Here is an 8,197-nt window from a genome sequence, read left to right on the forward strand (position 1 = left end):
CACAACAGCTCTGCTAGGCTGCCATTATTATCTCAGTTTTCAGATGGGGAAATTGAGGCTGGAAAAATTTAACAGTTGCCCAAGTCAAAAAGCATTGACAGAGTCAGACTTAAACTTAGAACATAAACTATGTTGTACCCAAAATGTTAACAGTCGTTGCCTCAGGAGAGTGGAATTATGGTTTTTTCTTTTTCATTTGCTTTTCATAATATTCCTTCTTAAATGTATCAAAACTCATACTGAACAATGAGTTCTGATTTACAAAAGATGATTTATTTTTTGCACCTGTCAATAAGTCTTTCTCCACGGCTTATATGGGTTTTTATTTTTGTTGTTGTTGTTGATTTTTTAAAATTTCTCTATAATTGCCATTGCTGGACAGCATATCCATCCAAATGTGCTGGTGTGGTCTATGATGTTCCGCACAGGCCCAAGTGGTTTGCTGCTGGTACATCGCCCCCACCCCCAACGCTGAAACAGCTTCAAGAAAACCCCGTGAAACAAACGTCTAGACTTTTTTGTGGGGTTAGTGAGGCTCTGGGTAGAAGTGAGCCCAGCAGTCATCACAAAGCTATCACTACCACGTTCCTAAATGTGGTCTGAATTCACTAGACTGCATTCAGATATGCATACCATCCGAGCCAAAGAAGTGATCAGGCCTCTTTACTGCACGTCTTTATTTGCTACTGCACCCAGTGCCAATCTGACTGCATCCAGTAGACTCATGAGGATGGTGATTAGTGCAGAAACCATGATAATGGGTCAATTACTAAACACTTACTCTGGGTAGCAAAATGGCTGCTGTTTTGCTTCCGCCTTTCAAATCTCGACAAGAATCTCTCTTGTGGCCCCCATTAACAGGAAACATAAAAGGAAGACAATTCCAGGAAATGCAGTTCAGCCTACCGAAGGTAACTCCACAGGGAAGCCAGAAGTAGAGGCTGGAACCCAACAAGAGCCTCATGGGTAGAACTAGGCCTAATAGAAAGAAGCTGCTGGAATACCTTTCAAACAACTTGAGTTGTCTCATAATCATATGGATGGCATCATAGGCAGGAAACTCCTCATCTCTGGAAGTGTTCAAGCAGAAGTTTACGGACAAACTATGGAAGGTCTTATACCAGCTAGGAACCACACTTTTTGTTTTTAGAAAGCTACTTTGGTAACACCAGGTAATATTATGAGAGCTTGAACTAGAGCAGTAACGGTAGAGATGGTAAGTGGAGAATGGATCTGGAAGACATTGTGGAAGTAGACTTAAAAGGACGTGGCAACTGATTTGAGGGAGGACCATGTATTAACTTCCTATGACTGCTATAAAAAATCATCATCAACTTACTGGGTTTAAACAATAGAAAGATCTTTAAATTTCTATCTCTAAAAATAGAAATTTATTATCTTTCAGCTCTAGAGGCCAGAAGTTCAAAATGAGTCTTCTGGGGCTAAAATCAAGACGTCAGCAAGGCCAGTTATGGAGGCTCCAGGGGAAAATCTATTCCTTGCCTCTTTCAGCTTTGATAGCTACCAGCATTCCTTGGCCATCACTACAGTGTCTGCCTCCATAGTCACATTGCCTTCTCTTCTTCCGTGTCAAATGCCCTTACCTCTCCCTTATAAAGATGCTTGTCCTTATGGGACACTTGTCCACAGGCCCATACAGAATAATGTTTCTATCTCAAGACTCTTAATCACATCTGCAAAGTTCTTTTTGTCATATAAGGTAACAGTCACAGGTTCCAGAGATTAGGATGTAGATATCTTTTTTTTTTTTTTTTTTTTTTTTGAGACGGAGTGTCGCTCTTGTTACCCAGGCTGGAGTGCAATGGCGCGATCTCGGCTCACCGCAACCTCCGCCTCCTGGGTTCAGGCAATTCTCCTGCCTCAGCCTCCTGAGTAGCTGGGATTACAGGCATGCGCCACCATGCCCAGCTAATTTTTCATGTTTTTAGTAGAGACGGGTTTTCACCATGTTGACCAGGATGGTCTCGATCTCTTGACCTCGTGATCCACCCATCTCGGCCTCCCAAAGTGCTGGGATTACAGGCGTGAGCCACCGCACCCGGCCGGATGTAGATATCTTTTGGAAAGCCATTTCAGCCTTGTACAGATAGCAAAACTAAAGAAAGCAATTAAGACTCTAGGGTCTCAAATATCAGTGGCCCAGACCATGATAGAATCATTAACCAAAGTAAGACTATCAACAAGAAGAAAAAACAGTTTAATGAGAAGAGTTTAGTTTGGGATATGCTACAAATGATACGAGGGGTTGATGGGACATCCGTATGGAGATGACCAAAAGAAACTTGGAACATTACAGTTTGAAGCTTTGGAAAAGTATCCAGGTTGAAGATAAAGATTTGAAAGCATCTGCAGAGATATTATAGAGGAAGAGTGTAAACTCTTGAATAGCAGGGATTAGATTTGCCTATAGTTCTATTCTGGGTACCTAGTATAGCACCTGGCACATAGTAAGTGCTCAACAAATATTTGTTGAATGAATGAGTGAAGGTAAGATCCCAGAGGAAAACAGAGGGGAAGGCCAGGAATTATGAATGGAGAAATCCTTCTTCCTTGAAACAAGAGGTAATCGAAGACAGAAGAGGTGGCTATGCAAAATAATTTAGAAATGGTCAGGATATATCGCAAGATCTCACTTGGGCCAATATTGGTATCATTGAAGTAGAAGATGAAGACATCAGTGAGAAATGTTACTGAGAATGGGATTGAGGTTTGAGGAAGGTAAACCATAAAATGTCAGTACTAAAAAGGACCTTGAAGAATATCTATAGAACCCTCATCTTACAGATAGGGAAACTGAGGCTTAGAGAAAAGAAAATAATTGCTCAAGTCCCCAAGCCAAATAGAGTTTTGTTTATGTGTGCAAATATTTATTGTCTGCTGGCTTTATGCCAGGCAAACCCTGGGCTAGATGTTAGGGACATAGTGAAAAATCAGGTAGACATAGACCCTGCCCTCATGGACTTTTTGGTGTAGTGTGAAAGATACTAGAAATAAGCAGAGTGGTAAGTGCTACGAAGGGAAAAGCTTAAAGTGCTTAGGGGAGCCTAGAGGAGGAAAAGTAAGAGTTAACAAGGAATAAATAGCAAGATTGGTCAGCTGAAATGCCAGCACAGCTGCGGGTAGACAGGGACTTGGCTGTTAACCCAGGCAGCAGTTTCATGACCTAAATGATATTTTTAATTCCAGGGAGAAGAAAAGAAGGCAACTCCCAGGGCCCGACCCTGTTTCCAACATTCCTTTGTACTTGGCTCTTTTCTTCGTGTTCCTCAGGCAGACCAGAGGCACAGGAGGAGGCGGAGCTAAGTAAGCTGGGTGATTCACTACAAAATTGAACAGACAAATATGCGAAAAACTCGGAAGTTTTGTTCACTTTTCCAAGGGCACCCAGGATTAAAGAAGCTGCCAGAGCAGGAATTAGCAGAGCACTTCCTCAGGAAAGCGAGGTTTGGAATGAGATTTGAAGCCTACAACAAGCAAGGTTATCAGAGAGAACAGCCCACTTCGTTTCACTACTTTAATATGTCATTACCTTTATGTGAAGGCCAGTTGTGCTAGACGCCAATAATATTGGAGGCAATTGCACTTTAGGAAAGCACAAATTTGAAGTGTAAAAATACATATACCACTTACCTAGCTTGAAGTAAAACAAATTTCGGTTATTTTTCTAATTAAATGATCCCTAGGCCTTCGCTTAGCTATCATAGCTATCATTAGAATATGCTTCTTCCCTCTCACAAGAGTTCTGTGAATCACAGGAGTGCATACTCATTTCAGAGGGTCACAACTGGCTTCTGTTGCCTTAAGGAGAAAAATCTGGAAGCCTGCTCAGTCCACCTAGGAACTGTGTTTCCTTCAGCTGTTGTCGCTGTTACTACAACAGTGTTGCTAGGAGTCCAGCAGTCCAGCCCCATTGCTGATGTTTTCGTGAGTGAGGCTTGTGTTGGCACAGCAGAAGCTTCCACAGGCGTTAGGGGTAAAGAAGGAATGACAGACCACGACACTCACAGGCCTCAGCCTCAAAGACCCCAAGCCTAGGTAGCAGCAAGCCTCCCTCTACCTCCAGACGAAGAAACCAGAACACACTAGAGCTCTTTCTCTTGAGGAGACTAGACTATAGCTTCCTGGGGAAGAGAGTGGGAATGCCAGAGGGACTTTAGAGAGAGAGGCTGAGGGGGAGTGTGACTGCGTGTGGGACATCGCTCTTATGAAGGTCTAAAATGGCGAAACTTTCACCCATCCCATTGTGTAGTTCTAGTGAAAGATTATTATTATTATTTGAGATGGAGTTTTGCTGTTGTGGCCCAGGCTGGAGTGCAATGCCATCTCGGCTCACCGCAACCTCTGCCTCCTTGGTTCAAGCGATTCTCCTGCCTCAGCCTCCCCAGTAGCTGGGATTACAGGCATGCGCATGCGCCACCCTGCCCAGCTAATTTTGTATTTTTAGTAGAGACGTGTTTTATCCATGTTGCCCAGGCTGGTCTCGAACTCCTGACCCCAGGTGATCCGCCCACTTTGGCCTCAGAAAGTGCTGGGATTACAGGCGTGAGCCACTGCGCCCGGCCTAGTGAAAGATTTAATAAAGCAGAGCTTCCCAATTAATGGGCCTTGTTATGCCGGGGTGCTGCCAATGGATTATAAGTAGGGCAAGAATTATTGATTCCCTCAGTGTTTGGGGCAGTCAGATAGAGCTTGAGGGAGCCAGAGCCTTCATGCCAATCACCACCAGCTGCTAGCAACTTAGTTGGGCTTTTTTGCAGAGGGCAGGCTCTGTAGAACAGAATGTAGAATTTTGCCATCCAGTCTCCACAGTCAGCCAGCACTAAAGGAACTTCTGTCCCTCACTGCTTCACTGTTTCACGCTGACTATACCCAAGGAGGTGATCAACCAACATGTCGTCTATTTGAGACTAGCGGAGGAAATGAAGAGAGAAAATGCCAGTAGGCCCTGCTCCAAGTACTGGCCCCAAATTCATATCTTCACATACGTCTGTTTGCTGCTGATATGCTGTCTCAGAGGCATCCGAGCTAGCCACATGGTGACTGCCTGTATGTTCTGAAAATTACATCATTATTATGAAATTTGGTGCTTCACATTAAAAAATTTGGATTCGGGCTGGGCGCGGTGGCTCATGCCTGTAACCCCAGCACTTTGGGAGGCCGAGACAGGCAGATCACTTGAGCTCAGGAGTTTCAGACCAGCCTGGGCAACATGGCGAAACCCCATCTCTACAAAACATACAAAACTTAGCCAGGCATGGTAGTGTACACCTGTAGTCCCAGCTACTTGGGAGGCTGAGGTGAGAGGATGGCTGGAGACTGGGAGGTGGAAGTTGCAGTGAGCTGAGATCGCACCACCACACTACAGCCTGGGCGACAAAGCCAGACACTGTCTCCAAAAAGAAACAAAAATTGGATTGGATTTGGAATTCATTTGTGTCATCGTAAGATATTTCATCATAGTGCTTATCAGTGAAAGAAAAGGAAGAGCTGTTGGAATTTTAAAATATATATCAATTATTGCCAGGCCTGGTAGCACGTGACTGTAATCTCTGCTACTTGGGGAGGCTGAGGCGAGAGGATCACTTGAGCCCCCGAGTTCAAATCCAGCCTGAGCAACAGGGCAATAGAGCAAGACCCTGTCTCTAAAAAAATAGAATTTACAAAAAATTAAACTTTTTTATTTTTTTACTCTAGCCACCAGTTGTCTAAAAAATTCCACTGTTGTAAGTTTTGGAATAATTGTCAAACATGTTTTAAGTTCACCTACTTGTGGGAACAAAGTTCTTATCAATGGTAACAATAAAAAATTCAGAAAGTCATCAGTGGGCTGGGCATGGTGGCTCATACCTGTAATCCCAGAACTTTGGGAGGCTGAGGCAGAAGGATCACTTGAGGCCAGGAGTTAAAGACCAGCCTGAGAAATAAAAGGAGACCCTGTCTCTACAAAAATTTTAAATTAAATTAATTTTAAGAAATAAAAACAAGTAGTCATAATTAAAACTTTGATGGGGAACTGTGTGAAATCTTTTCAAGCACAACGCCAGATAGAAAAAGTTATATTTTACAGAAGCAAGCTCAGGTTTTTCATTAAACATTTTTGAAAATATTTTACTTTTAAGTTTAACACAAAATTGAATCTCTAAAGTATGTTGGGCTGGGCGCAGTGGCTCATGCCTGCAATCCCAGCACTTTGAGAGGCCGAGACGGGTGGATCCCTTGATGTCAGGAGGTCGAGACCAGCCTGGCCAACGTGGTGAAACCCCGTCTCTACTAAAAATACAAAAATTTAGCTGGGCATGGTGGTGGGTGCCTGCAATTCCAGCTACTTCGGAAGCTGAGGCAGGAGAATCACTTGAACCCAGCAGGTGGAGGTTGCAGTGAGCTGAGATTGCACCATTGAACTCCAGCCTAGGTAACAAGAGTGAAACTCCATCTCAAAAAAATAAATCAATCAACTAAATATCTCATATTTATTTTAATTATCATAATTACAGATACTTACTATGGGGTAACTTACAGATATTTACATCCCCACAAACCCACCATCAGTTAAAAATAAGTCAAAAATGCATTTAATACACATAACCTATTAAACATCATAGCTTAGATCAGCTTACTTTAAACATGCTGAGAACATTTATATTAGCCTTCAGTTGGGCAAAAATCATACAACACAAAGGCTAATAAAGTGTTGAATATCTCATATAATTATTAAATACTATACTGAAAGTGAAAAACAGAATGGTCATATGGGCACTCAATTGGGGAATGTCTGTCGATGATATAAAAAAGTAATAGATGTTGTCAGTGAGTGCCATGTAGACACCCACAAATCCCCTCCAGTTTACCCCAGGTGCTGTAAAATATCATTTTCCATTTGTGTCATGATATAAAATAGCTAAGAAACACTGAGATAAGAATAACAATAAGATTTTTTTTAAAAGAGTTGCTTAACCACTTTATTAATCCGGACTCATTTCATTGTTAAGTGGCAGAAGTCCAACCAGAACTAGCTTAAGCCAAGTAAGCAGTGGGAGTGGGGGAGTACATTCATGGACTCAAGAACCAAAAATGCATAAAGGCAAGGACGGCACTGGCCTCAGTGATGACTGAATGAAAGGGCAGTAACACAGCGAGCCTACCTCACTCTCACTCACTATCTCTACACTTCATTTCTCATTGCTGCTCTCAGAATATTTACTTTCCCACCTCCTCTGCCATCACATTTTCTTTCTTTCTTTTTGTGGTTTTTTTTTCTGCGTGTGTGTGTGTGTTGTTGTTGTTGTTGTTCTGCTTTGTTTTTTTGTTTTTTTGAGACGGGGTCTCTGTCACCCAAGCTGGAGTGCAATGGTACAATCTTGACTCACTGCAGTGCACCCTCAACCTCCTGTGCTCAACCAATCCTCCCACATCAGCCTCCTGAGTAGCCAGGACTACAGGCACACACCACCACGCCTGGCTAAGTTTTTGTATGTTTTGTAAAGATAGGGTTTCATCATGTTGCCCAGGCTGGTCTGTAATTCCTGGGCTCAGGCAATCGGCCAACCTCCTTCTCCCAAAGTGTTGGGATTACAGGCATCAGCCACCGCGCCTGACCTACCGTCAGTTTTTCTATGCAGGGCAGGGAAGAGGGCTTTCAACAGATTTGGACCTATATCTTTATAATTCGTGCCCTATAAGAGTATGTGAAATTCTGGGGAAGGATTCTAATTAGCCCACCTAAGGTCAGGTGGCCACAGCAGGTGGTACAGGGTCTGTTAGCAAAATAGTCACCAAGGGAATAATGACTCTGATAGTCCCTGAACTTTTGTTTTCCAAAATCGGCATGTAGTTTAGTGTGCCTTTCGTCTGAAAAGGAAAGGATTGAAAAGTATCTGGAAGGGAATGCTATCAGCTTTCTGATTACCTTCCAGGACTCGAGATGTTATAGAATTGAGGGGGCACTAGTCCTTCCCAAGTACATTATTAACTGAAGCCATCAAATAGCCTTGGGACTCTGTAGATTGACAGCTGTATTCTCTAGCATAACAGACTTTAACATCCCTGACTTCTCTTCTGTATGTGTGTTAGTCCATTTTTCATTGCCATAAATAAATGCCTCAGTCTGTGTAATCTATAAAGAAAAGGGGTTTATTTGGCTTATGGTTTTGCAGGCTGTACAAGAAGCATGGCATCA

At 42.9% G+C, this 8,197-nt stretch overlaps 1 pseudogene; it reads right to left on the reverse strand.

The window, feature by feature from the left end:
* Window positions 1-207: 207 nt before the first annotated feature.
* LOC135269381 (small nucleolar RNA SNORA40) lies at window positions 208-300 on the reverse strand (annotated as a pseudogene).
* Window positions 301-8,197: the final 7,897 nt, after the last annotated feature.

The sequence above is a fragment of the Aotus nancymaae genome, unplaced genomic scaffold (assembly GCF_030222135.1).
Source record: "Aotus nancymaae isolate 86718 unplaced genomic scaffold, 86718_ANA_hifiasm-v0.15.2.pri h1tg000004l, whole genome shotgun sequence".
Lineage (NCBI taxonomy): Eukaryota > Metazoa > Chordata > Mammalia > Primates > Aotidae > Aotus > Aotus nancymaae.